The sequence below is a fragment of the Eleutherodactylus coqui genome, chromosome 10 (genome assembly GCF_035609145.1).
Source record: "Eleutherodactylus coqui strain aEleCoq1 chromosome 10, aEleCoq1.hap1, whole genome shotgun sequence".
NCBI classification, from domain to species: domain Eukaryota; kingdom Metazoa; phylum Chordata; class Amphibia; order Anura; family Eleutherodactylidae; genus Eleutherodactylus; species Eleutherodactylus coqui.
In genome coordinates this window covers 25,368,501-25,396,015 of record NC_089846.1, presented here as the reverse complement: position 1 = coordinate 25,396,015, position 27,515 = coordinate 25,368,501, and the positions used below count along the sequence as shown (strand labels likewise).

Genomic DNA, 27,515 nt, shown 5'->3' with positions numbered 1-27,515 from the left:
CCTCACATACTATATTAGGGCTTATTCAGACGACCGTATATCGGCCACGTATTCACACCGGCCGATATACGGCATCCCTCTCTGCAGGGGGAGGAGGCTGGAAGAGCCAGGAGCAGTGCTCTGAGCTCCCGCCGCCTCTCCGCCAACTCTCCACCCCTCTCCGCCCCTCTGCACTATTTGCAATGAAGGGAGGTGGAATGGGGGTGGAGCTAATTACCGAAACTTAGCCCTGCCCCATCTCACCTCCTCTCATTGCAAATAGTGCAGAGGGGTGGAGAGGGGGTGGAGAGGGGCTGGGAACTCAGAGCACTGCTCCCGACTCTTCCAGCCTCCTCCCCCTGCAGAGAGGGACGCCGTATATCGGCCGGCGTGAATACCTGGCCGATATACGGTCATCTGAAGTCGTCCTTAAGAGGTGAAATACGCACCAAATGGTGCTGAATTTGATGCAGTTTTTGGTGCGGGTTTTCTGCAGATTTTTTCCGCTGTGGAGAATCCATATCAAATCCACTATATGTGAACGTACCCAATAGGTCCTTCCCCTAGGTGCTCCAACACTACAGCAAATTCTGCAGCTCCTTCATTTGGTTGGTTATTTGGGTTCCCAAGGATCACACCCTCAGCAATGCTATTCTGGAAAACTCCTAATAATTAAACACTATGTATATAGCCAATTTAAGAGCCTGGCTTACCTCTATCATGATATATGGCGATATGTACGTTTTATGTGACATAACACTCCTGCAGCCGATGTGTGCATTGTGTTAGGCAGATGTTACATAAGCAATTCCATTTTCTGAAAAGTTTTTTCAAAGTCAGAAAACAGAACTTTGCAGAGAAGAGATAGGAAAGCAGGACCCATAAATCACGCAGCGAACAACATGGCGGTAGACAAAAGTAACAGGTTAATGTTGACATTGGCGGTAATTCATTTTCCTGATCCTCGTTTTACAACAAAGCGTGCAAACAATAATTAACTTTCGGAATGGTTCAGCCCTGTTATTATGTAGCGTATTCTTATCGACATGAAATGTGCTAAAAATACATTTTTTGCATATTTCTCCAATCATTCCTCAGTTATTTAATCTCTGCCGAGACGTTGCACAATGTTTACCGGATAAACAATGTGAATTATATCAAACCACCTCCTCCATGCCAGAGAAATGAAGCCCTGAGTATTTATAGGCTCCAAAGCAGATGGAGAATATGTACAAAAGGAAACAAAGACACGGGGAATGGTAATTAAACTCTGAGGACCCCGAGTGTTGCCTCCTTCGTCATTCCAGGCACTTGTAGGACTTGGCTGTGAAGTCACTAACACTTGTATAACACAAGTGCGAGTGTGTTTGTAAGTGAGGGGTCTAGTGTGTGAGTGTAACCTTAAGTAACTAATAGGAGGGCAAATATTATCAGATTGAGATACAGAGCTTCTTAAAGAAGCTGTAACCTCAAGCCCCCTTCACACAAGCATGTTTGTGTGCGCAATACACAAGGAATAGAACCCATGGTTTGTTCACATCTGCGTAGTTTTCCTGCGGATTTCAATCACGCAAAAAGAAAAACGTACAGCATGGTTTTCTTTCCTGCGCATTTACACACCAAAGGCTCCATAGCAGACAATGGGGAGTGCGCAATATGCAAGTAGATGCGTGATATGCTGCGGAATTCCACTGGAAAAAGAACACATCTGGAACTCATTAGACTAATTGGCCATTTAAATCATTTCATATCTGTGCAAGATTTATGCGTCTCGCAACGCACAAATCTTGCACGATTTTCTCGCCTGTAGGAAGCCCGCCTTAGGCTAGTTAATATACACCGGCTCCAGAGTTTTTCCCTAGTCTTCTTTCAGCTTCACCATTACTACTCTGCTGACAGGGCGGGCACTGCCCTTCCTTGCCTACCACACACTGGTTAACAGGGGGACAGGAGAAATTTGGTATGTTGCGCCAAGCATGGGTTGCCCTTACCAGTACTCAGGGGGCATAGACTTAATAGATAGAAACAAGGATATTGCAATAATAGAAGAAGTAATGATCCTGTTAATGGCACCCCCTTACACACGCTCTGGGCTGCCAGTAGCATGCAGTGTAGGACATTTTAACCCTTTGCAATCCAATTTTATGATTCTGCGTTTCCGAGGGGGCTCTCTCTTTTTGCCATTATACAATGGCACCATCTGCTGGCGAGAGCCAGTACTGTGGTATGGGATAAGCTGGAGAGGCCCCCTGACAACAAAGCGGCCAGTAATATACAGTAAGAAGACCCTGCTGGACGTCTTCCGACATCGAAGCTGTACAGCCTTCAATCAGAATGTCTTCAGACGTCAGACAGTGGATTGGAAAGGGTTAAAAGGCTGTTTGCAAAGGTATGTTTTGTACAGGAACTATAACCAGCGCATTTTGGAATCCGCTCTACATCAGTGGTCAGTAGCTGGAGGCGGTTTAGGTACTCGGAACGGCAGACAGACCTTTTATAGGAACTTGTTAGCTGCAAAACCATGAGCAGCATGGAATACCGACAGGCCCCTCATTGGAATGTTCTCTGATTTAGGGCTTATTTACATGGGCGAGAATCTCGCGCAAGTTTTGTGCGTTGCGAGACGCACAAAATTCATACGAATATGAACTCCATTCTTTCGAATGGACCTATTCACAAGTTATTTTTTTCCCCCTTGTAGCGATGCTGCAAGGATACAAATCGCAGCATGTTCTATTTTTTAGCGTTCGCTCTAGAACGCCTCGCCCATTGTTTCCAATGGGACCTTAAAAGAAATCGCATGGCACTCGCATACTGTGCGATGTGCATGCGGGTGTGATGTTTTCCATTGAAATCAATGGGAAACACTTGGGATCCTCTGATGCGCCTGAAACACATGTCTGGGATCGACGTGAAAAAAAGCAGACTGGCAAATGCAATATGTCAGCCCAATATCGCGCTTGTCCGTGTAAATATAGCCTAATATTTATCACATACCCTTTGAACAGGTGATAAATGTTATCTGTAAGAATATCTCTTTAAAGCGGTTGTCTGCCCTCTTTTTCACTGATGACCTATCCTCTGGATTGGTCATCAGTAATTGATGGACGGGACCCCGCCGCTCAGGACCCCTGTTCATTAGCTGATCATCTGGCTATCTGTCCAGTGCAGTTGATGTCATTAGCCATCAATGGGAGACTTGGACTGCTATGGCACTTCTTGCTTTTCTGCTAGTCAGGACATCACATCCAGTTCTGATCCGGAGAGAAGCAGGAAGTGAAGGAGCAGCGCAGCGCTCCCATTGATTTCAATGGGAGTGAAGCTGGAGCTCACACTTCCTCCCCTCTCCACTTATGACAACATTTTGCTCGCTGCCCTGGACAGCAGGTCAGACAATCAGCTGATAGACGGAGGTCCTGAGTTATGGACCCCGTCCATCAACTACTGATGACCTATCTAGAAGATAGCTCATCAGTGAAAAAGAGGGCAGAAACCCCTTTAAGATTTGAGCAACAATTTAGTAACTACTCAAATGTATCTATCACCAAAGATTATCCTTGCAAGATTACAGCTTGCGGAAACAATGTGATTGACTTCCTTTAGCTACAAGAATAAGACTTGAGAGTGTTATGTAGCACTCAGGCCACGTCGTGCCCACTCTAGCTGTATAAGTGTACAGCTTTCACACAGGAGCAAGAATCGTCATTAAAAGGGTTTTCCACTTGTAAATGATTGATGGCCTATCAATAGCAGATCAGCAGAGGTCTGCTGCCAGGGACCTCCATCAATCAGCTGTTTGCTGGGCCAGTGTATTTCTGCAGTGGGCTGATTGCTGCAGGAAGCAGACGGCTCCATTCTCACTGTAGTGGCCAATTTTGGTATTACAGGTAAAGTTCCCATTTAAGTGAATGGGTGTAATATGAAGCAAGGCCACTGCAGTGAACACAGAGCTGTCTGCTTACTGCAGAAATCAGCTCAGGACATTAGTGCACTGACCCATTGAACAGCTGATTGGCAGGGGTCCCAAAAAGCAGACTCCCGCTTATCTACTATTGATGACCTATCCTGCAATACGCTGTCAATAGTTTACAAGTGAACAACCACTTTAAGATAAGAGAACAATGACTTTTTAATGGATTAATATCTTTCTGCACAATCACAATCAGAGTAACATTTGTCCCATCTGCACATACTATGCTTACACCAATGGTATACCTACTATAGAGGCAGATTGCATGACGGCCATGGTACTCATGATGAGGAGGCTTATAGTAATACACAGTTTTTAATTAGTTCAATATTAGGTGTGTGAATCCAATTTACAAATAATGCCCCCTAGAAGTAGCTGCATGCAGACAGAATTATATCATGTAACTTTGAGGCTCTCTTCACACCAGTATATGCATATTTTTTTACGTGCCTGAGCACTGCATATTTGCAGACTGAGCGGTGTTTTTTTTAGCCCGTGCATCAGCATATTTTACTGTATTTTTTGTGCCTGCAAGACATGTTTATTTGCACGCAGCAAACACACACCGATTGAAATGGCTAATTTGTCTAATAGTTCCAGATGTGTTCTTTTTCCTGCACAATTACGCAGTGTTTCACGCATCTCCTTGCGTATTTTGAACACACTTGCGCACCCCTATTGACTTTTATGGGGACTTTTGAAGCGCAAATACGCAGGAAATTAGAGCGTTTATTTTTGTGTGACCGAAATGTGCAGGTGAATTCGCACATGTGAACAACCTATTGAAATCAATGGGTTCTATTCACTGCGTACTGCATGCGCGAATACACCAGTGTGAGGGGGCTTATCTGTGTGAAGAGAAGCTGAGAGTTTAAAGGAATATTCCGAGACGTTTACATTTTTTTTACTGATAACGCTAGGCCATCAATAGATAATCAGAAGGGTTCCGCTACTTGGATCTTTGACAATCAGCTGATTCTCGGGCGGCTGTCAGTGTGGTCAGTGCAGGAAGCAGAAAGTGATGTCCATAGTACTGCAGCCCAGGTAGGTAGTGCGGGTGCAAGTCCTTGGAGCTGCACCTGCAGTAGCAACCTAGACTGCTGCGCTATGGTCAGTGCATTTTGCTTCCTGCGCTGACCGCAGTGACTACAGCTATGAGAATTAGCTGATTGTCAAGGATCTGAGCAGTTATTAACCCTTTCCAATCCACTGTCTGACGTCTGAAGACATTATGATTTAAGGCCTCGGTCACACGGGGTTTTTTTCCCGCGATTTGCGGATCGCTTGACGGATGCGCATCCGCAAATCGCGTGACCGGGGCCGGAAAATCGCCCGAAAAATCTGCTCCTAGTCATGTTTCATTAGAAACGGGCTGGAGCAGTGCAGCGCTGTCCAGCGCATTGAATTCAATGGAGCCGGCAATACAGCCGGCTCCATTGAAAGCAATGGACTGCGGGCGATCTCACGATGAATTTTCGGGAATGGCTTAAAAATATAAGCCCTTCCCTGAAATTCATCCAGAAATATGTAAAAAGTAAAAAAAAAATATACTCACCTTGTCCTGGCAGATGGAGTTCAGCCGCGGCCGGCCGGCAGTTCTCCTGAACTGCTATGAGTAGTATTCAGCAGCCGGAGATTTAAAATCTCCGCCTGCTGAATGAGCTGCCTCTGATTGGTCACAGCCCTCACCAATCAGAGGCAGCTCTCACTCACCCATTCATGAATTTATGAATGGGTGAGTGAGTGCTGTCTCTGATTGGCTCAGCGCAGGGACCAATCAGGGGCAGCTCTCAGCTGTCATTCAATTCAATGGGCAAACATCATTCTTCTCTGCCACAGCTGTTACAGCTGTGGCAGAAGAGAATGATTTGTCTAGTATATGTTCTCAATGGGGTCGGCGCTGCTGCCGCCGGCCCCATTGAGCGCATATAGAGAAGAGAACAGGAATCGCAGATCGCAGATAGGTGCAATCTGCGATTTCTGTTCTATAATTTATCGGACGAGCGCATAAAAAGCGCTCATGTGTCCGATACCATTGCAAAGCAATGGTTTTATAAAATCGCACATCGCATGCGCAGATCGCACGGAAAATCGCCCGTGTGACCGAGGCCTGAGGCTGTACAGCTCCGATGTTGGAAGACGTCCGTCTTGGTTCTCTTACTGTATATTACCAGCCTCTCTGCTGTCGGAGCCTATCCAACGTGTCACCTCATGCAGTACTGGCTTTAGCCAGCGTACAGCGCCATTGTATAACGGCAGGAAAAGAGTAAGCCCCCCTAGGAAAACCGGGATACAAATTGGATTGGAAAGGGTTGATAGAATTTTTTTTTTTTAAGTACTGAAATACCCCTTTAAAGCTTTGAAAAAAGCAGCTCCAACGCTATGCAGATACATTATGCAATTAAGGCCCCCATTCACACTAATTCAGCTGTGATAAAAAAAATGCAACCATCTTAAGACTTGGATTCCAATGCATTCATTCAGATGGCTGATTTTTAGCCACGTAAAAACATCGCGAATGGATTAATAGGACATCAGTGGCCAATTACGGAAAAGATAGGTCTTGTCCTATGTTTAGGCTGATATACACTGGCGGCTTCCATAGACTCCTATGGGAGCTGCTGAAAAGGTAGAGGGAGGGAATTTAGCAGCGTACAATGCTGCTAAAACATGACAGCTGACTATTTAACTAATACAAGCCACGCTGAAGATTTATACCGGACAAAGGAATTCCGTATATACACCGCAGCTGCCCGTGTGAATTTTGGCCTCGGCTATTTACTGTCCATGCGTTTTTCGGCAACGATGCGGCTGGTGTAGAAACGCGTCACCGTATGAATGAGGCCTCACTCAATCAGTACTTGGAACGAGAAGCGTTCATTAAAGATTGCCCCTGGGTCACTTGTATTTATCGCAGGATGCTGAAACTACACGTGTAATGATATAAGTCTTTATAGGTTACATGTAGAGATGAGCAAGCAATCTAATGCTCGAGTCCGCGTTATTCGAGTCGAGCTTTTCGTAAAATTCGAGAGCTCTACTCAAATAACGAACCCCATTAACTACAATGAGAGACTTGAGCATTTTTGTATGTGGGACGCAGGGTCTCGAGCTTTTTTTTTTTTCTAGGTTCATTCTCTCTCTCTCTCTCTTTCTCTCTCGCCAGCCAGCCAGCCAAAAAATTTGCCAATGACACGCATTGCGTCAACGAGCATCAAGCACGTCAGAGTATGTTCGCTCAACTCTAGTTACCGTATATACCGGCGTATAAGGCGACGGGGCGTATAAGACGACCCCCCAACTGTCACCTTATACGCCGGTATACAGTGGAGAAAAAAAAATAAATTCATTACTCACCTCCCACGGCGTTCTGTCGCGCTCCGGCAGGATGTCGCTCGCTCCGGCAGGCTGTCGCTCGCTCCTCGTCCCCGGCGCAGCATAGCTTTCTGAATGCGGGGCTTGAAATCCCCGCTTCCAGAAAGCTAATACACACGCCGGCAGCCATGACATCATTGAATGGCTGTGATTGGCTAAAGCACACGTGGCTTCAGCCAATCACACTATTCAATGACATCATTGAATGGGTGTGATTGCTAACACGTGCGCCTTCAGCCAATCACAGCCATTCAATGATGTCATTGAATAGTGTGATTGGCTGAAGCCACGTGTGCTTTAGCCAATCACAGCCATTCAATGCTGTCATGGCTGCCGGCGTGTGTATTAGCTTTCTGGAAGCGGGGATTTCAAGCCCCGCATTCAGAAAGCTATGCTGCGCCGGGGACGAGGAGCGAGCGACAGCCTGCCGGAGCGAGCGACATCCTGCCGGAGCGCGACAGAACGCCGTGGGAGGTGAGTAATAAATTTTTTTTTTTTACACTTTTTTTTTTTTTGTATTACCGGCGCATAAGACGACCCCCGACTGCAGAGCAGATTTTTCGGGGTTCAAAAGTCGTCTTATACGCCGGTATATACGGTACATGCCAATTTGCAAGTCTGAACTGATAACTGTCTTTCTTTTACAGGTGCTGAAGTGTTGCGAGGTCTGATAAGGGACCAGTGGAATACAGAGCAGTCATCAAGTTCCTTTACTTGAAAGGCCGCTCAGCAAGGGAGACATTCGATGAGATGAAAGAAGTTTATGGGGAGGATTCCCCATCATATGATGTAGTCAAGAACTGGCATAGTCAATTCAAATGTGGTCAAACTTCGGTGGAAACGGCTCCAATTCCAGGACGATCTCACTTCGCTATCGATGAACGCAACATCTAGCAAGGGGAGGCTGCCATTTTGGAAAATTGCAGAATGACAAAAATCCTCCAAGACCATCTTCATATGCATAAAGTATACGCTCACTGGGTTCCCCGGCTGCTCATACCTTTCCAGAAGCAGGAACAAGTCGAATGCTCCCAGGCTCTTCTAACAATGCGCCATGGAAACCAGGAGGACTTTTTTCAACAGACCATTCACGAAAGATGAAAGCTGGGTCGATCACTATGATCGGGAGACTAAAGTCCAGTCGATGAAAGGGAAGCATTCGGACTCACCGCCTCCAAAGGAGGCACGTGCAGAACCCTCAGCAGTCAAGGTCATGCTCACAGTCTTTTGGGACCAGCACAGGGTATTCCTGTTAGATTTCCTAGTATAGGGTACCAAGATCACAGGGGCATACTATGCTTCACTGCTGCAGAAATTCCTGGAGGCCATCAAAGCCAAGAGACGTGGCATGCTCACCAAAGGTGCCCGCCTACTGCAATACAATGCCCCAGTTCACAACTCACATGTTGTCTAGATAGAAGCACGCAGCTGCAGATATGAAATTCTACCACATCCCCCTTATTCACCCGGCCTCGCACCATCAGACTTCCACCTCTTTCCAACAATGAAGTCATTTTTGAAGGGCAAGACTCTGATTTCCGAAGTCACAACGTGGCTGATGGAGCAACCTGTAGACTTCTACAAGCGAGGTGTTTAGGATTGTATAAAGAGATGGGAGAAGTGTGTGCCCCTAGGTGGCACCTATGTAGGGAAGGACTAATAACTGTGCCAAGTTTCATTTCTCTCAGTCTACAGGAAGTGGGTCAGGAAAAAGCTTTAATGAACGCCCCTCGTAGATTCCACTTAGGGCATCCTAGGAGCCACCAGGCCAATGTGCCTAGAAGTTTGCAACTTGCACCTAACTTTTTGAGTTGTTTTCTATGGAAGTCTATGAATGCTAGAAGATATTTCGTACCTTGATGTCACTGGTGTTATATAAAGAAATGCCAATATTAAAGCCCCATGGAACTTTACGGAACTCTCGTCAACATTCTCTATTCTATGTTTTAACATGATCGTATTAAACATATTTTGGAAGCGATGAGACCCCAAGAAGGAATGATGGCAGAGGCCTTTGGCTTTTTTGCCACCTTGTCATTAATGTAGTGTCCTCTAGTTGGAAAGGATAGAGGGACAGCTGTCATGTATTGCTGTGCCTTGTTTGTTTTCCTTTGGCTGAAGCTAGTCTGGAGCGGGATCAACGTTTGCACCTGTTTTTTGGAATGGGATTACCAGCTCAAAGTAAGGCATGTAGTGAAGGGCTGTCTGCCTCTGCCCCGCTCGATTGATGGCGTGCCAAGCTGCTCTTCTCAGAGAGTCTATGTCTTGTGGCTAACCACCAACAGGCAGTGCACTTCAAAACACAGCAAGAAATCAGATATCCATCTTATATGTCAGACGCCAGGGACGGGGCCAACCTGCTCTTCCAATGTCACTGTGTGCCTGAGAGCGGCGGACTGTACCTGGGAAATCACCGTGCGTTCTGCGAACCGCTCGTTTCACTGAAAACAAGCTTTTCAGACTTTGTTCCGCTGAGATCTGAACTGATGGCATTACCATCAGCGACTGTAAAGTGTTATTTTTTATTGTTTTTGGTTTTAAAACTTTTTTATAAACATAATAAAGAGGCTTCGTGTTGATGAACAGGTCCAATATGGGGTCTTCTATATGGGGGGATTGCTAATAGTGCGACTCCCTATTACATTAGTAAAGACTCTCTCACACAGGTGTAATTAGCTGCGCACCTTGCACGTGTCGTTCGCGTGCGAACATGCACCAAGATCACAATGACATACGCACTTGCTGTGTGCAGCCAATCCCTATACCCTATCTTGGCGTCTATGGGAGCGTAATAGACTACAAGATAGGACATGCCGTAATTTTTTTTGCACGACTGTTTCTCGCGCACAGTGTGAGCAGCAAAATTATGGGAGATTGGTACTGCGTATTACGCACACAGAAACTGCACGCGTAAAACGCGGTGAGCATACGCTTGTGTGATGGAGGCTCCAAACTGGGAATTTAATGCCTGGTAAGTGCAGCAGCACGTGGGCATGTTTGCGTGGGCAAATTTTTGCATGCGCAGTGCATAGAACCCATTCATTTCAATGGGTTAAATTTCACGGTTCTTTTTTGTACGCGCGAGAAAAATGCAACATGTTCTATTTTTGTGCGCATTTGCACACCAAAGATCCCCGTAGGAGTCTATGAGGGTGCGCAAATGTGCACATATTTGAATGTGCAAAACACTGCGAATACCGACATCTTGAGAGACTAATTAGCCTTTTAAATCTCGTAGGTGATTCCCCCTGCCTGTGCGAATGAATGGTGCCTGCGCAAATATGCTTAGTATTTGGGCAGGCACGGGCGCAAAAGCGCTCCACTGCACATATACGTTGCTCAGGGGTAAGTGTTTTCGTGCTTACACCCGTGCACGGCCGCCCTGAGGGCTTATTCAGACGACTGTATATCGGAACATCACAATTTTGTGCAATGATAAGAGTGGGCTATTGGACACCTCCATATGTAAACTGGATGGTGAAATTTTGAGCAAACGCCCTTTATCAAGCTCAGGAAGAGGCGTGGACAGGGACCAAGGTCGCCTATGGAGTCTCTTTCCCTACCCCTTAGTATGGGAGGCTGTTTGCGCCTTAATGATCAGCTAACTTTTCAGTTTTTTTCATCATTGCATTCCTAAAACCAAAACTTTTTCATTTGTCTGTCGACATAGCCATGTGTGGGCTTAGTAACATAGTATGCTAGGCTGAAAAAATGGCCATCCAGTTCAGCCTGTTTCCAACCTCCCTTCGCCCTTGTTGATCCAGAGGAAGGCAAAAAATACAATGAGACAGAAGCCAATTTACCCGATTATGGGGGAAATAATTATTTCCTGACTCCATAATGGCAGTCAGAATAATCCCTGGTTCAACATTTGAAAACTTCCTACCTAAATCCAAGACCGTCAGTCAAAAGATACTGGGATAAAGAACTATTTTGGTTAATTAATGTCTAGATTATATAATATCATAGCACTCTAAAAAGACGTCTAGTTCCCCCTTAAACTTCTCCATTGATTTTGCCATCACCATGTCCTTAGGAAGAGAGTTCCCTGGTCTCACTGCTCTTACAGCAAAGAACCCCCTTCTGTTTGGTGATGAAACCTGCTTTCTTCTAGACGTAGCGGATGCCCTCTTGTTACCATCGCAGTCCTGGGTATAAACAGAACATGGGAGAGATCCTTGTATTGTCCCCTTATGTATTTATACAGTTATTTGATCACCATCTTTTTACCAGGATCAATAATCCCAATTTTGATGCCTCTCTGCGTATTCCAGTCCTCCTATTCCGTTTATTAATTTAGTTGCCCTTCTTTGGACCCCCTCAAGCGCTGCAACATCTTTCCTGAGCACCGCTGTCCAGAACTGTATACAGTATTCCATGTGGGGCCTGACAAGTGCCTTATATAGTGGGAGAATAATGTTCTCATTCCTCGCCCCTATACCTCTTTTAATGCACCCCAAAACTTTATTTGCCTTTGCAGCAGCTGACTGGCACTGATTGAATCAGTTAAGTCTACTGTCAACTAGTACCATCCGGTCTGTTTCCAAATCACTTTTCCCTAGCAGTACCCCATTTAGTGTATATTGGTGGCATCCATTTCTCCTGCCCATGTGCATAACTTTACATTTATTACCACAATTTATTTCCACCATAACCACAACAAGCCCCCCTGCCCCTCCCACTGCACGCCTGGACCATTGTCTACCTATGGTACCCCATATTCCCCACTCTGCCTACCGTGTACACCCACCCCCTCCTTGCTATGTGTAAACCCGTTGGTGCAGGCCCCTCACACCTACTTGTTTCCCACAAATTGTGAATACTATAAGTAATTGTTGTACTGTTTGTGTTCCCCCATGTTTTGAAAGGGCTGCAGAATAAGTTGGCGCTATACAAATAGAGATTATTATTATTATTAATCAACATTGAACTCCATTTGCCATTTTCTGCCCCAGCCCCCAGCTTATCTAGGTCCGTTTGTAGCCGTATTAATTATCTTGTATAATTTTGTATCATCTACAAATATTGATATTTTGCTGTGCAGTCCCTCTATCAGGTCGATGATGAATATTGAACAGAGTGGGGCCTAATACTGAGCCCTGTGGCACCCCGCTAGCGACGGTGGCCCAATCAGAGTACGAACCATTTATTACCACCCTCTGCTTTCTATCTCTGAGCCAGTTCTTTACCCAGATACACAAGTTTTCACCCAGTCCGAGCTGCCTCATTTTATATATCAGCCTATTATGAGGCACGGTGTCAAATGCTTTGGAGAAGTCCAGATATACGAGGTCTAGCCTAGAACTTTGTCAATCGTAGAAGCTGATCAAATTGGTTTGTTTTCTGCGGGACAAGTTGCGTTTTTTAATGGCATCATTTTGGGTACATATAGAGTATTGTATAACTCATAAAAAATTTTAGGGAAATTGGGCTAAAAAAAGAAATTCTGCTATTTTTAAATTTTATTTTTACGGCGTTCAGCATACAGAATAAATAACGTGATAACATTATTCTCTGGGTTGGCTCAATTTTGGCGATACCAAGTTTATACAATTGTTTTAGGTGCCGTAAAAGTAACTGTACAGTAATGAGCTGTGTCCATCCTGCCAAGACTGATTTAGAAATATGAGATAGATAGATGATAGATAGATAGATAGATAGATAGATAGATAGATAGATAGATAGATAGATAGATAGATAGATAGATAGATATGAGATAGATAGATAGATAGATGATAGATAGATAGATATGAGACAGATAGGTAGATAGATAGATAGATAGATAGATAGATAGATAGATAGATAGATAGGAGATAGATAGATAGATAGATATGAGACAGATAGATAGATAGATAGATAGATAGATAGATAGGAGATAGATATGAGATGGATGGATATCAGATAGATAGATATGAGATAGATAGATAGATAGATAGATAGATAGATAGATAGATAGATAGATAGATAGATAGATAGATAGATAGATAGGAGATAGATAGATAGATAGGAGATAGATAGATAGATATGGGATAGATAGATAGATATGAGACAGATAGATAGATATGAGATAGATAGATATGAGACAGATAGATAGATAGATATGAGACAGATAGATAGATATGAGATAGATAGATAGATATGACATAGATAGATAGATATGAGATAGATAGATATGAGATAGATAGATAGATATGAGATAGATAGATATGGGATAGATAGATATGATTAATAGATAGATAGATATGAGATAGATAGATATATAGATATGATTAATATATATAAGATAGATAGATAGATAGCACTTTACTGTTATAACACCAGGGGGCCTGTGACTCCATGGAGTCCCCTATAAAGTGTCAGCAGGGTGAGATTTAGAGTGTGATGTCTCCTAATTAATAAGTATGTTCATTAACAGATTAAAATGCAAATATGTCTCATTACACATGGAAAAAAGCTGTGATCAGGAAATTGTGCCGGCAGTGAACAGCTGAGGATAATTTGTAGACATGCGAGTTACCTGAAATTAATATTACAAGAGCTTTCTGCTAATCCCCCCTTATTCTAATAGCATCTTCTGCTTGAAAAAATAGCAATTCAGTCGTATCGCTGCAATCAGTAATTAGTATTATTAACATGTGGTTATTATTAAGTAGGATGTCTTCCAGGCCCTACAAGATGAAAGCAAGGATCTTCAGCATAGTACAAACATGAGGGTTTAAGAATGTATAATTAATATACTTTCCCCCAAGCATCCAATGATATCCATGAAGGCCTAATTGACACGACCGTACGAAAGCCTGTCCGTGTTGTGTTCACAAAATAGATGTTTTTGCATCTGAGTGCAGACCTGTATGCCGTCTGCATGCGGGCAGATTTTTATTTCTGTATGTCATTTGTTATTCGTGTCCGCAAAAAAAAAATAATAAAACCTGACGATGGCCCCAATGTTTTTTTTTTGCGTCCATGACATACCAACAGGACATGGCCAGCCTCCATGATTTCATCAGTAAGGCCGGTTTCACACTGACGAGGGCGATATCGGGCTGTGATTCACAGCCTGATATTGCCCTCGCAATATCAAGTGAAAACAGCCTCACATCACTGCGGGGAATCCCTTCATCCCCGTGGGAAATCCCTCAATCCCCGCTAAGGCTAAAGGGATTTCCCTGCCGTTTCTGAAGGGATTCCCCACGGGGCTAAAGGGATTCCTGGCAGGGATGAAGGAATCCCCTGCCACGGCTGTCACAGCCGCAGCAGGGAAACAAGATGCTCTCCAATTGTTTTCTATGAGGCCGGCGCTGCTGCCGTCGGCCCCGTTGAAAACAGTGGGTGATATCGAAAAAAAAAGAGGACATACTGCGTTTTTGTTTTTTTTCACGCAGCATCACAGGAGTGAAAACATCGCGAATGTGAATGAAACCACTGAAAATCATTGGTTTCATAATCATGTGTTTTCACTCAGTCTTGCATTGCGAGAAAATCACGCAATTTTCTTGTCAGTGTGAGGGCCCCCTTATTTGTATAACAAATAAGGCAACCTAAGGCGTTTTCAATGGGTTTGTTCTCATGAGCTTGTTTTGCAGGCAGAAAAAAGTAGGACCTGCTTTATCTTCCTGCATGTTGCGCAGCAAAGGCTCCCATAGACGTCTATGAGAGATGCACAAATACGCAAGGGGATAAGTGAAACACTGTGCAAAACTTGGGGAAAAGAACACATCTGGACCTCATTAGGCTAATTAGCCTTTTAATCCATGGAAAGTGTGGGTTGCGCATGTGTGAACTGGCTCTGCATGGGCAAAAAGTACAGTACTATCTGCCTATACATGTGCAAATGTGCCTCATACAACCTTGTGCAAATACACTGCGCTCTGGCGAGCGTTTTTGCGTATGCAGTCATCTGAATAGGCCCCACGGCCGGCTTCACACGGGTGAGAAAATCACGCAGGTTTTGTGCCTTGTGAGACACACAAAGCTTGCACAAATGTTTTCCTACATGGCACCGTGATGCTATGCGGAAAACGAATCACGGCATGTCCTATCTTTCTGTGTGCTCTCACATCGCACCGCCCATTGGTTGTAAGCAGGCTGGCGGCGGCAGCACCAGCTCCATTGAAAGCAATGGGAGAAACTTTGCAAACCTCTACGACGGCTGTGACAGTCGCAGCAGGGGATTCCTTCATCCCCGAAGTGATGTGAGACCGTTTTGCCATGAAAATGCCTCGCTTATCTGGGCAATTCACATGGTGGGGAGCGCGATATGGGGCCATGAATCCAGCCCCCATATCACGCTCGTCGGTGTGAAGTTAGCCTAAGGGCTCGTTCACACAAGCGTGCTTTTCACACTCTAATAGCATCACAAAAAAATCGCATAGTGCTCGGGAGAAAATAGCGCAAACGGGTGATTTCCAGCTATAATATTTCAAGCTTAATTAGTAGTGAAATTGCCCATCACTCCATCAGGAGCGGCATGGTGCGTGTTATCCAGCTCCCATAGGAGTCTATAGGAACCCCTGCGCAGCTCGCACTAAAGATAGGTCAGGTCCTATCTTTTCTTGCACCACGGACCTTAGATGTGAGCATTACACACGAATGTTCTATGTTTGGCAGGTGCGAGCTTTTTGCGCGTCTAAAATTCCTTCATGTGAATGTTTCTATAGGAAACCATTGGTTCTATTAGACGCGATCTTTTCACATGCCAAACTGCGCTAAAACAAGGCTTATGCCAACGAGTCTTAAGACTTCCTGGTTTTGGTGTGGAATTCACAGCAGGTGCTGATTTTTGGTGTAGAATGTGGAAAAATTCTGCCCATGCGAAAGGTCCCTAATAGAGATGAGCGAACGTACTCGTTTAGGGCGATTTCGCAATCGAGCACCGCTTTTTTTGAGTCACTGACTACTCGGGCGAAAAGATTCGGGGGGCGGCGTGGTGGAGCGAGGGGTAGCAGTGGGGAACAGGGGGGAGCTCTCTCTCTCCCCCCCTCCCCTCTGCAACCCCGCGGCGCCCCCCAAATCTTTTCGCCCGAGTAGTCAGTTACTCGTAAAAAGTGGTGCTCGATTGCGAAATCGCCCTAAACCAGTACGTTCGCTCATCTCTAGTCCCTAACCATCCCAAGAAGTAAAAGGGTGAAGGGTTCTATTGAATGGCAGCAAGCAGAGATCTTAAAAATCTTGAGGAATTTATATGGAAAGTATATTGGAAAATGTAAATGTCCCATTAACGAAATAGTGAGTAACTACCGTGTTTCCCTGAAAATAAGACACTATGTTATATTAATTTTTACCCCAAAAAGAGGCGCACTGTCTTATTTTCGGGGGGAGCGTGTCATATACTCACCTAGCCAACGGCTTCCCGGTGCCTCGCGCTGGTGTCTGGCGCTGTGGCAGTCTGCCATGTCCTCCACGCTGACAGCATTCTCTTCCTGGTAACTATAACAGGGCTTTGAATACCCCGCCTCCAGCAATCAAGTGCTACAATTGGATCATGAGTGTGCTGTCTCAGCCAATCAGAGCCGGCGCTCGATGAACCAATCACAGCCATTTAGTGACATTATTCACTGAATGGCTGTAAATAATCAAGTGGTGGCTCTGATTGGCTGAGGCAGCGGTGCTCGTGATCCAATCACATCACTCGCTTGCTGGAGGTGGGGTATTCAAAGCCCCATTAACAGGAAGAGAATGCTGTTAGCGCGGAGGATAACACTGCAGCCCTGGAGACCAGCGCAAGGGACCCAGATGCCGCCGGCTAGGTGAGCATTGTTGGTTTTTTTTTTAAATCTGGTGTAGCTAGGGCTTATTTTCAGGGGTGGGCTTATATTTCAAGCAACTCCACCCCAACTCCCCCCCAAAAAAATTCAGGGTGTGGCTTATTACCAGGTTAGGTTTTATTTTTGGGGAAACACGGTAAATCAATATAATTAAAAATAGTAAAAAATAACAACCACTTCAAACAGCACAAATTGCTAAACTATATTTTTTTCATGTCGGTAAAGAATGTATAATGTGTTCTTTTGTTTGACACTTAAATAGATTGCATTGTTCTCTACAATCAACCAGATATTATCTGAGGGGAAACTACAAATCTGAAAAATATAAAAAAATAATCGAAAAGAAAATCTATAACAAAAACGGACATAAAGCTGACAGGAAGAGTCGTATCGCTTCCACATCACATACGTGGGATTTCAGAAATCTACAGAACGTGACTTTTTTTTCTACAGCACTGATAAGTCTGTGGTTATATATTTTCGGATTCGCTAGCGCTTGCTACTTGTAAATGGGTGTGGACCATCTACGGTATATTGGTCAAAAAAGGTGGTTTGGGTCTATTTCTCAGAAAAGAAGATGCAGCTTTTTTTGCCTCTGGCGTCACTGCGGTCATTCTTACCGAGTTGCGGATTGTGTTGAAGGAGGCTGATGTGCATTAATCAGCGCAGGGTACTTTCCTGTAGACGTCACCGTCCGCAACCTCAACCCAACCAACGCAACAGATTAAATATATTTAAAGTGATAGGTGCCTGCATAGCAAAATTAATATTTTATTGGTATTCCTGAGGGCTCCAGAGGCAGCCCCCCCCCCCCCCCCCCCCGCCATGATCAGGCATTTATTCCCTATCCACAGGATAGTGGAAAAATGCTTTTAGTGTGAAACCCCTTTATAAGAACGTTCACATGTGGCTCATTTGCTACAGGTTTTTTCTTTTCAAATTTTAGTGCAGTTTTGCACCACTTTCTAAAGTCCTTTTCTGTCACAATGCTAAAAGTTCCAACCAGCCATATCTTAAAGGGATTATCCAAAGATATACTTTAAGCACCTATTCATAGGATAGGTGATATAACTCTGATTAGTGGAGGCCTCATCGATGAGACCCTCACCAATCCCGAGAATGGGGGGGGGGGGGGGGGGTCCTGTTTTTTCTAATTCCTCACTGTGGGCTCACTACAACCCACAAAGTAAGGAGGAGATTGAATGGAGTGCTGGTCGCACATACGAAGTTCCGCTCCATTCATTTTCAATGGGACTGCTAGAGATAGCCAAATACAAGCACTCAACTATTACTGTCAGCCCCATTAAATTGAAAGGACTGCACTGATAATGAAAGGAACACCCCCGTTTTCAAGATTGTTAGTGAAGAGACCCCCACCGATCACACTTTTTTGGATAGGTGATAAAAGTCTATCTTGTGAATACCCCTTTAAGTACATATTTTTCTGCAAAAGTTACAGTAGATATAGACTTCATCCAGAACGCCGCTTGGCTTTCCAGACTTCTAAATGGCGAACTCCCGACCAGTTGCTCAAAGTATAATATAATTACCACAGATGGCCATACAAAGAAACCATCTTTATGGGACATAGATTGAAAGGGTTTAGTAATTAAAAAACTACACAAAAATCAGCCCTAAAAACATCCTGAAACCATAAGACAATCAATTTGGGAAGGGGGGAGTCACAAAATTCACCAATCTACAAACCATCGAAGATGGGCAAATAAACTATAAATGGGTCTGATGCCGATACTTACTATAACTAAATATATATAGATAAGACCGTAATTGAATCTGATTTGATATTCTCATTAAAAAAAAAAAAATTACAAAAACTTTTTGTGGGATTTTTGTAATTGGGGGGAAATTCTTTTTATGACCTTTTCCCATAACAGCCCCACCATTAAGACATATTTCACTGATTATCCAATATTTACGGTACTATTCCATATTTTCTACTATATCTATGTGCTAATACTTAATCAAACCCCCACCCGTCCTGATACGGCAGATCTGAATGCGTCATTTACCTCCTTAGAGACTGCATCATTTGCTATATCTTGCAATAGGACAAACTCGGTTCTACTACATTACACTGATACATTGTTCTATACGATTTCTAATAGATACGATTTGTCCTATTCATCTGATATAAATTCATTCATTTGTGTCACAGATTAAAAAAAAACAAAAAAACACACCAACATATATGGAAGGGACAATGACAGACGGACAGGAAGACAAAAAGAGAGGTGGCCAGATCCTATCAGAAGGCGCAGCATTATCAAGGCCACAATGAAAGATTAAGTAGTTTTGGTTAAGGAGAATAAAGGAGTCATCTGTCTGCACGGCCAAGGGAATCCGAAAGAAAAGAAAGAGTCCAGCCTCCCACCAGATTATACCAATCAGCTGGAGGATAAAAGAATCGAACCCCCAGTAGATTAAACCGAATCTGTACAATAATGAAAGGCTGAAACCCCAATTGATTAGTCTAAAGGGGAATTGGGAATTCATTTCCATACAGCCTGAATATAGGGGTTTCTATGTTTACTAGATTAAGTCCCATTAATAAGAAAGCCTTCATTAATCTTCCCTTGCAATTCTTTGATTTTCGTATAATTTATGGGCTGACAGATGTGTTTGTCTTTCTGTATGAAAAGGGTTACCATGGAGGTGGTACCGGCATGTGAAGTGGGCGACCCCAGCATAAGCAATTAAGCCATGTATAAGAGGAAGCCGGGAAACTGATGGTATTATTGGTCTTTTTTGAGATGTTACAAGGGTTCAGAATGGTGAAAAAGTGCCAAACATTTAGTAATAAAGTATCTATCTATCTATCTATCTCTCTCCTATCTATCTATCTATCTATCTATCTATCTATCCATATATCTATCTATCTATCTATCTATCTATCTATCTATCTATCTATCTCATATCTATCTATCTATCTATCTATCCCATATCTATCTATCTATCTATCTATCTATCTATCTAGTACAAGTGCAGTAAAATTAATTTACCATATAAATTGTTTTTGACAATGGAGAAAAACACGAGGACATTGGATATTTACACAAAACTCTATCATGAATCTATCTCATATCTATCTCGGATCTATCTATCTATCTCATATCTATCTATCTATCTATCTATCTATCTATCTATCTATCTATCTCATATCTATCATGTATCTATCTCCTATCTATCTATCTCCTATCTATCTATCTCATATCTATCATGTATCTATCACCTATCTATCTATCTCATATCTATCATGTATCTATCTCCTATCTATCTATCTCCTATCTATCTATCTCATATCTATCATGTATCTATCTCCTATCTATCTATCTCATATCTATCATGTATCTATCTCCTATCTATCTATCTCATATCTATCATGTATCTATCTCCTATCTATCTATCTCATATCTATCATGTATCTATCTCCTATCTATCTATCTATCTATCTATCTATCTATCTATCTATCTCATTTCTATCTATCTATCTCATATCTATCTATCTATCTATCTATCTCATATCTATCTATCTCATATGTGTCTATCTATCTAGCCAAAGAAACGCTAACATTAATTAAATATTTTAGAATTTCTAAAATACATTCTTTTTAAATTACAAAAAAAAGCTAAGAAAATGTCTTCTTTGTAAATATTAATAACAATGGTACACTATTTTTATAACTGATTTCTATATAATGAAAACAAGAACATTTTCATATTTTACACATAACTCTCCCTATCTAGGACCAAAAAAAAAATCTCTAAAAATAAATAAATACATTAAAAACTACAACCAGATCATAATGTAAAAGCTATAATAACATTTAAAAAACTTTCTGTATCATTAGTAGTCTATAGACTGCGTTTTACGTGAAACTATCATAAAAAAATAGAATAAAAAATTATTTTTAAATATTTGTAAGATGTAATTTATTTGGATAAAAATTAAAACTGTTGGTATAACATTCATGCCCTACCTCTTTCTTCCTGGTGACGGTCAGATGATTTTTGAATATGTGACCAAACAGTCCCTACTTATACCGCAAGGAAATGCCGTGTCATCCCCACCATTGGCTGTGACTCTGACCTAACGGAAATTTTACCCTTTTTTTCATAAAAACCAACTTCTCATAGATTTTTTTTTCTCATCTCTTCTTCTCTTCTTTTATTTTTTAAATGTATAGTTCACCTACAAAGGTTAAAATAATATCACTTAAACCGCAAGAATTATCACAAGGGAGGCAGAATCTTTACAGTGGATTGGTACTAGCAAGGTTATTTAAAGCCCTTACATAAACAAGTTTATTTTTTGTAAATTTTTTTTGTTAGATTATTTTGAATTTTCCCAATTTCAGGGTCCATTTTGCACCAGTCCACTCTTTTTGAAACCTATTTTAATACAGTCCTAGCCAAACAACCGATCAGTTAAATACTTTATGTCTATAAAGCCCAAACTTGGGAGGTCTGTTATAATTTATGGAATTCATAAAGTTAAGCATTAGGTCAATTAACTTGTGGCTGTAGATATGACTGTTGATCTATGTTGCTACTGTGTTTAAATTCGTGGACGAGCTGTAAAAAATAGAATTTTCATACAAAACAACTGTGATCCAGAGTATGGACGGCAGTCTTGGCAAGACAATATATCCCTCTTAGAGCGAAAATAGTTTTTGTCTCGGTGCCAGCCTAGGGGACCAGGGGGAGGTAGAACTTGTGGTATGCTTTCCAAGTTAAATGAGGATGAGTGATAACTCATTAAACAGACATAATTTATCATCAATATCTCTTTAAACTTTCCAGCCTAGAACTTGTGGCAGACTTCAACAAGCTGTTGAGGAGCACAGGGCTATTAAATCTAAAAACACTCCAGTGCAATAAAATGATTTCGGCCAAGAAAGTACGAAGGGAGTTGTATCTGATATGCTCTGCTGATTTATAGATAGTAAAGTCTAAACAAATCTGTGATAATCCTATATATTGTATGACCTCAAGATATTAAAAAATATACACTAAATTACCCCCCAAAAATCTCTTTGAGGCTGCATGGAACTGAATTATATATCATGCTCTGCAAGTAGACTATGAATATGTCTTACAGACTGGACTATGTAATATCCAATATAAAGTTATGTGTGATTCTACTTATTTATGCACAATGCAATGGTTCATACCATCTTCTGGATGCATGCCCAGTCATTAATATTGTTAATGTCATCTGCGTTGGTTCTTCCACCACCGAAACTCCATTATTCTAGAAAACAGTGGAAGATAATACAAAAAGGAAAAGATTAAACACCCTAATAAATATCACATTTTACACGGTTGGTTCGGTCAGATATTAATTGTTATTTGAGACTTTGGCATAAAAAAAATGACATTTAACAGTTTTTGGTTATTTTCCACCATATTATAGGATGGATAGACACTAAATTCTAGGCCCTTAGATAGAGAACGGGTTAAATACGCAATGCTGACGGCTTACGAGAGCAACTGTGTACTGAACTTGAAAGGCTGACACAGCTGTCCTACAGGCCTGTTTCGGATGTCCCTCTAAGCCACCAACAAGAATGTTATTGCGGCCGCTCACTGACAGAAGAGGTCTCCTTTACAATAAACATTTCCTTAAATCCTGGCTTTGTCTTTTCCTTCCTGTGCCCTCACCTCTTTATTTAGAGTCATGCAAGTCACAGCGTCCATTATGATCTCGAATGTCCACGATTCCTGTCTTCTTGGCCGGAGACTTAGCTCGTATAATGTTCTTCTTAAGCGGGCAGGGTGCTTCTTGTACATCTGGGCTCTTACAGACCTTCAGGTACAGGCTCAGTCTTTTATCTCAAGAGTGCCCTTTCATCTTGAAGCCAAGAACTGACGTCATATCAAACCATTCTGCCCGAGAGAGGGACACTGTATCTGCTTCATCCACACAGAGAGCCTGGTATGAGAATCACATAACTATAGATTTTAACAATGTTTTTGTTTTAAAAGATTCATTCCTCAATGAGTGTTTCCTACCGACTCAATGTTGAAGACCGTATTATAGTCACGTATGCCTAGCTTATGTGGAATATCATTAAGATACTAAGTTACATACTTTGTAAGGTAAAAAAAAAACATCAAGTTTTATCTCTATCAAACTGGGATAACTTGGGCCAACTGGAAAGAATTATTGAAGGCTCACACTTCACTCTTAACATGACATCTCGACTTAATAGTCATTGTCTTGGACACAACAGCCATCAATGGATTAATAGGTTATTTAAGGAGTATCCTGCTCGGTTAGAAGCTTCAAATATATCTGTCGCTAATAAACCCTGTTGACGTTGTTGTAGATAGGCACCTTGGTACATGCACTCACCAGGAGATCTTACGTCCTTTGGTGGGTCAGTCCAATCTTATGTTCAACCTAATTTTATTGATCCACAGAAAGGCAAAAATAAAATACCTCTAAGTAAAGATACCTTTTCACGGTACGACAATTGGCTAATTAGTGAATCGAAAGGGAAAAATTCAAATGGTAGTCGCAACAGGGTGGTGAGTGATAACTTGCTAGTCGTTTTCTTTCAGCTTACCCAAAAAATAGTTACTGGTTGATTAAAAGTCATCTGGTGTAAAGTTTGTATTTGAACGACTTGCAAATGAATTTGCATGGAGATCCCCTGTATGAACGATATCTAAGCAAAGAACTAAAGAATAGAGATGAGCGAGCACGCTCGGATAATTCAGTTACTCGAGCGAGCTTCATCTTCTCGAGTAACTGCATTCTTGTCCGAGCGTGCTCGGAGGAGGCGGCAGGGATAGCGGGGGATAGCGCTGGAGAGAGTGAGAGAAATCTCTCCCGCCCTGCTCACTCCCGACGCCCCCCGCTCACCCCCGCCGCCCCCCCCCCCCCAAGCACGCTCGGACAAGAATGCAGTTACTCGAGAAGAGCGAGTTTCGCTCGAGTAACTGACTTATCCAAGCATGCTTACTCATCTCTACTAAAGAACAATCATCACTCTGTGTAAAAGCAAACAAACGACTTTTGCTCGTACGCTTCAATTACTTTTATGAGCGACTATCTGAACGATAGTTGCTCCGTGTAAAGGTACCTTTAGCCACCAATGATCCTCATCGAACATTTAATGCGTCAGTATTGTTGAACCAAAAGTAACAAAACTGTATTCATTCATTAGAATCTAAACCTATGATTGCGGAACGGTCACTTTGTACTAGTGTTGTAAGGGCCAAATGGCCATTCCAAGTATTTCAATATGAACACCTCAGGCTTGCAGACAATTGTGGAAACCATTGTCTGGGGAGATGTTCTTGAAATACATGCACATCCCACAAAGCTTTGTTTTTGTATTTTTGTGGCTAGTCATATGATATGGATCAGCAAAAGCGAGACAAAGACGATGCATAACATAAGCTACAGTAAAGGGGAATTCCACCTCTGTCTTTTGACCTTTTGTGACATAAGATGTGAACCGGTACCCCTCGTCTAGTACAAAAAAATGAAGCGTTCTAAGTGGTCTGTTAAGTGTCAAAAACTTTATAGTGCCGCACAATGATTTCTGTATCTTACAGTTCAGACATTACTGATACTAACTCATTATTATATACCGGGTGTAGTCAAAAAGACGAATCCACCACTATATCTCACTACTAGTGTCCTATATTGAAATAACAGTAGCGTACTTGAATAGATGGATGGGACATGGATTTGCTACATGATGGTATGGTGCATGGCTCCTGGGAGCCCCGAAACACAGGCTTAAATTTTATATTGTGGCCCCTGTAAGAGAAAGTGTAAAACCCAATTGCAAAGTTGAAGAGTAGCATGTACGAAGCAGAAATCTGCTTTCCACATCTCTGTACTTCCCATGGGACCACTTTTATGAGTAAAGTAAGGCAAATATACTCGAAGTAGCCTCCTTCTGCTACGATAGGGACAGAACAACCAGGAAGCCATCCACAGTCGCCTACAGTAGGTTCAGGTAGTGAACCGCGTTGAGAGTCCCTGGAATGAACACAGGTCCAACGATGGCGGCATGCATATATTGTAGCAGAAGGAGGCCAGTTAGAGCGCCACATAAAGTGGCTACAGTACAAAATTGAAAACCATGTTCCGAGGCCCCCAGACACTCGTGTGCCATCCCATTGTGTAGCGCATCCATGTCCTCCTATTCAGGCACGCTATTGTTATTTCAATACAGACACCAGTATTAAGATATAGCGCTGGATCCATCTTTCTGACTACACCCTGTATATTTTTTGACTTATGGGGTACCCCTATGTGTAGGTGGATTAAAACATGGAGCACGTAATCCAGTAAAGAACACTAAGCTTTAATAGGCAGCTGAAACAGTGATACATTCACTTTACCGGGAATTAGCAGTACATTCACTTATACTCAACACACAAGTTTCAGAACATTATGACAGATTTGGATACTCTCGGAATATTGGTTTTGCTCTTCAGTAACACTCTTTCAGTTCGTTGGTCTCCGCAGGAAGAAGTTACGAGTCCATTGCAAATAATCCATTGCTGTTCATAAATGCACAGTCATTTACCCACGATGCTGGCCACTTTAGTTACGCACAGTCTCTTAATATTAGTCAGACCTCTCGTGGCTCAGTGGGTTCTCTACCTACTATATAGTGCATTTAACACTTGCAGTTCTTGTGATGAAGGGCTCTCTCTTTCAGGACCACAATAGAATATGAATGGAGCTGCCACAGGTTCTGCAACCTGATTGTCCTGGCAGTCAGTGTTCCGGACAAGAGGCTCAAGGGAATTCTTACACAGCTCACATCAGAGGCGTAACTTGTAGCTCCTGGGCCCCAATGCAAAACCTGGAACGGAGCCCCCAACTATAAGGCTTTATTCATAGTACTGGGCTTCCTATATGGAGAAGAGAAGCCTTATGGGCCCCCCCAAGGCTCCTGGGCTCGGGTGCAACCGCATCCCCTGCATCCCCTATAGTTACGCCCCTGGCTCACACAATTCAGCTGTCCCAAATCTCTTCACAAAGGCACCCAGGTTCTTGCTAGCCACTAGGTCCTACCACAGATCTCAACACTTATTCATACTAACTTGCCCTGCTTATCCTCACAGCAACACAACAAGAACTTGTGTGCCACACCCGCCTTTTATACTTCACTCTGCAACACCTTGCCGGGCACAACACGTTCTCTGATTCATCCACTGATGCACAAGTCCCACCCAACATGATGACCTGCTGCTTACACCATCCAATGGTCCCTGGATCTGTGTTGAGGACCACACACACACTTCTGCACGGGCCATTTCAGAGACTGTTACAATCATTTAAACCAACAGTTAAGCATAAACAGTATAAGCCATACTGTAACCATCAGTTGTTCAGTACACAGTCATACCATTACCTTCTTCAGCTATGCTATACTCCAGCGTAAATGCAGTTTTCCAACAAAGCATTTATAGCATTACCCCTAGTAATTAGCAGCATTGCCAGCTTTTATTATCAGAAACATGGGAATTATAACACTTTCTTATGTTGCATTTTACACAGACTTGTCCCTACTAAACATGACATTGTTCAAGTTCAAGTTAACTTTTCCATCCCCCTTACAGACTAAGGGTCCATTTACAAGGGACGAATGTTGGGCAAATGATGCCCGACACTTGTCCCTGTGTGTCCTCGCTCCCATGCTCCTGCACGGGAGCTAGTAGTGCTGGCTCGCTCACAGAGCGGCCAGCAGGGGGGCGGGCGGCTGCAGGAGATTTCTTTCCTTGCGCTCCCCTGCCCCTCTCCACTGACATAACATAGTGGGCGTTCAATATTGAACGGCCGCTATTTACACTGCATAAACTGTACTGAACGGCCGCAATGTTAAGTCAATGGAGAGGGGTGGGGGAGCACGAGGGGAGAACTCTCCTTCAGGCTCCCCGCTGAGAGCTAATGATACTAGCTTCTGTGCAGGTGCACGGGAGCTAGTATATGCGGGGACGAGTGTCGGGCATTGTTTGCCCAACCTTCGTTTTGTCTAAAAGGGCCTTAAGGCATCGTTCAGACAGCTGTATGTGAATTGTGCCTGAGAATCTTGGGTGCAACTTGCATTGGACTGCTCATGGATACCCATCCGTATGCTGTCCGATCTGCAGGGACAGTGGACATTGCATGCCCTATTCTCCTCATATGGACCAGAATAGGTCATGTAAGAATTTTGTTTTTACGCGGACTGTAAGTGTTCCTTGTGCTGTCCATGAAATACCATCTGAATAAGGCCTTATAAGAGTAATCAGAAGAGAAAATGTTTCTTATTTGTTTCAAACAAATAGAATCAGATGCCCCATTAGATATACAGTAGCTAATAATGTGCCACCATTTTGCCAATAGTTTTAGGATTTTCTTAAAGGGGTTTTCCAAGACTGAAAAAAGCTAA

The 27,515-nt window shown here is 42.8% G+C and overlaps 1 protein-coding gene across 2 annotated transcripts in view; it reads right to left on the bottom strand.

Annotated features, from left to right (window-relative positions):
• Positions 1 to 22,833, bottom strand: part of FOXP3 (forkhead box P3) — a 70,784-nt gene extending 47,951 nt beyond the window's left edge. Inside the window, exons 1-3 of one of the 2 annotated variants that reach the window (XM_066579762.1) lie at positions 22,771 to 22,833; positions 22,281 to 22,360; positions 21,087 to 21,298 (exon numbers count right to left, since the gene is read on the bottom strand). The gene's annotated coding sequence lies outside the window, so the exon portion shown is untranslated. Of the gene's footprint in view, positions 1 to 21,086; positions 21,299 to 22,280; positions 22,361 to 22,591; positions 22,608 to 22,770 lie in introns of those variants that run through there. The other variant, XM_066579763.1, reaches the window with a different exon arrangement.
• Between the last annotated feature and the right edge of the window lie 4,682 nt (positions 22,834 to 27,515).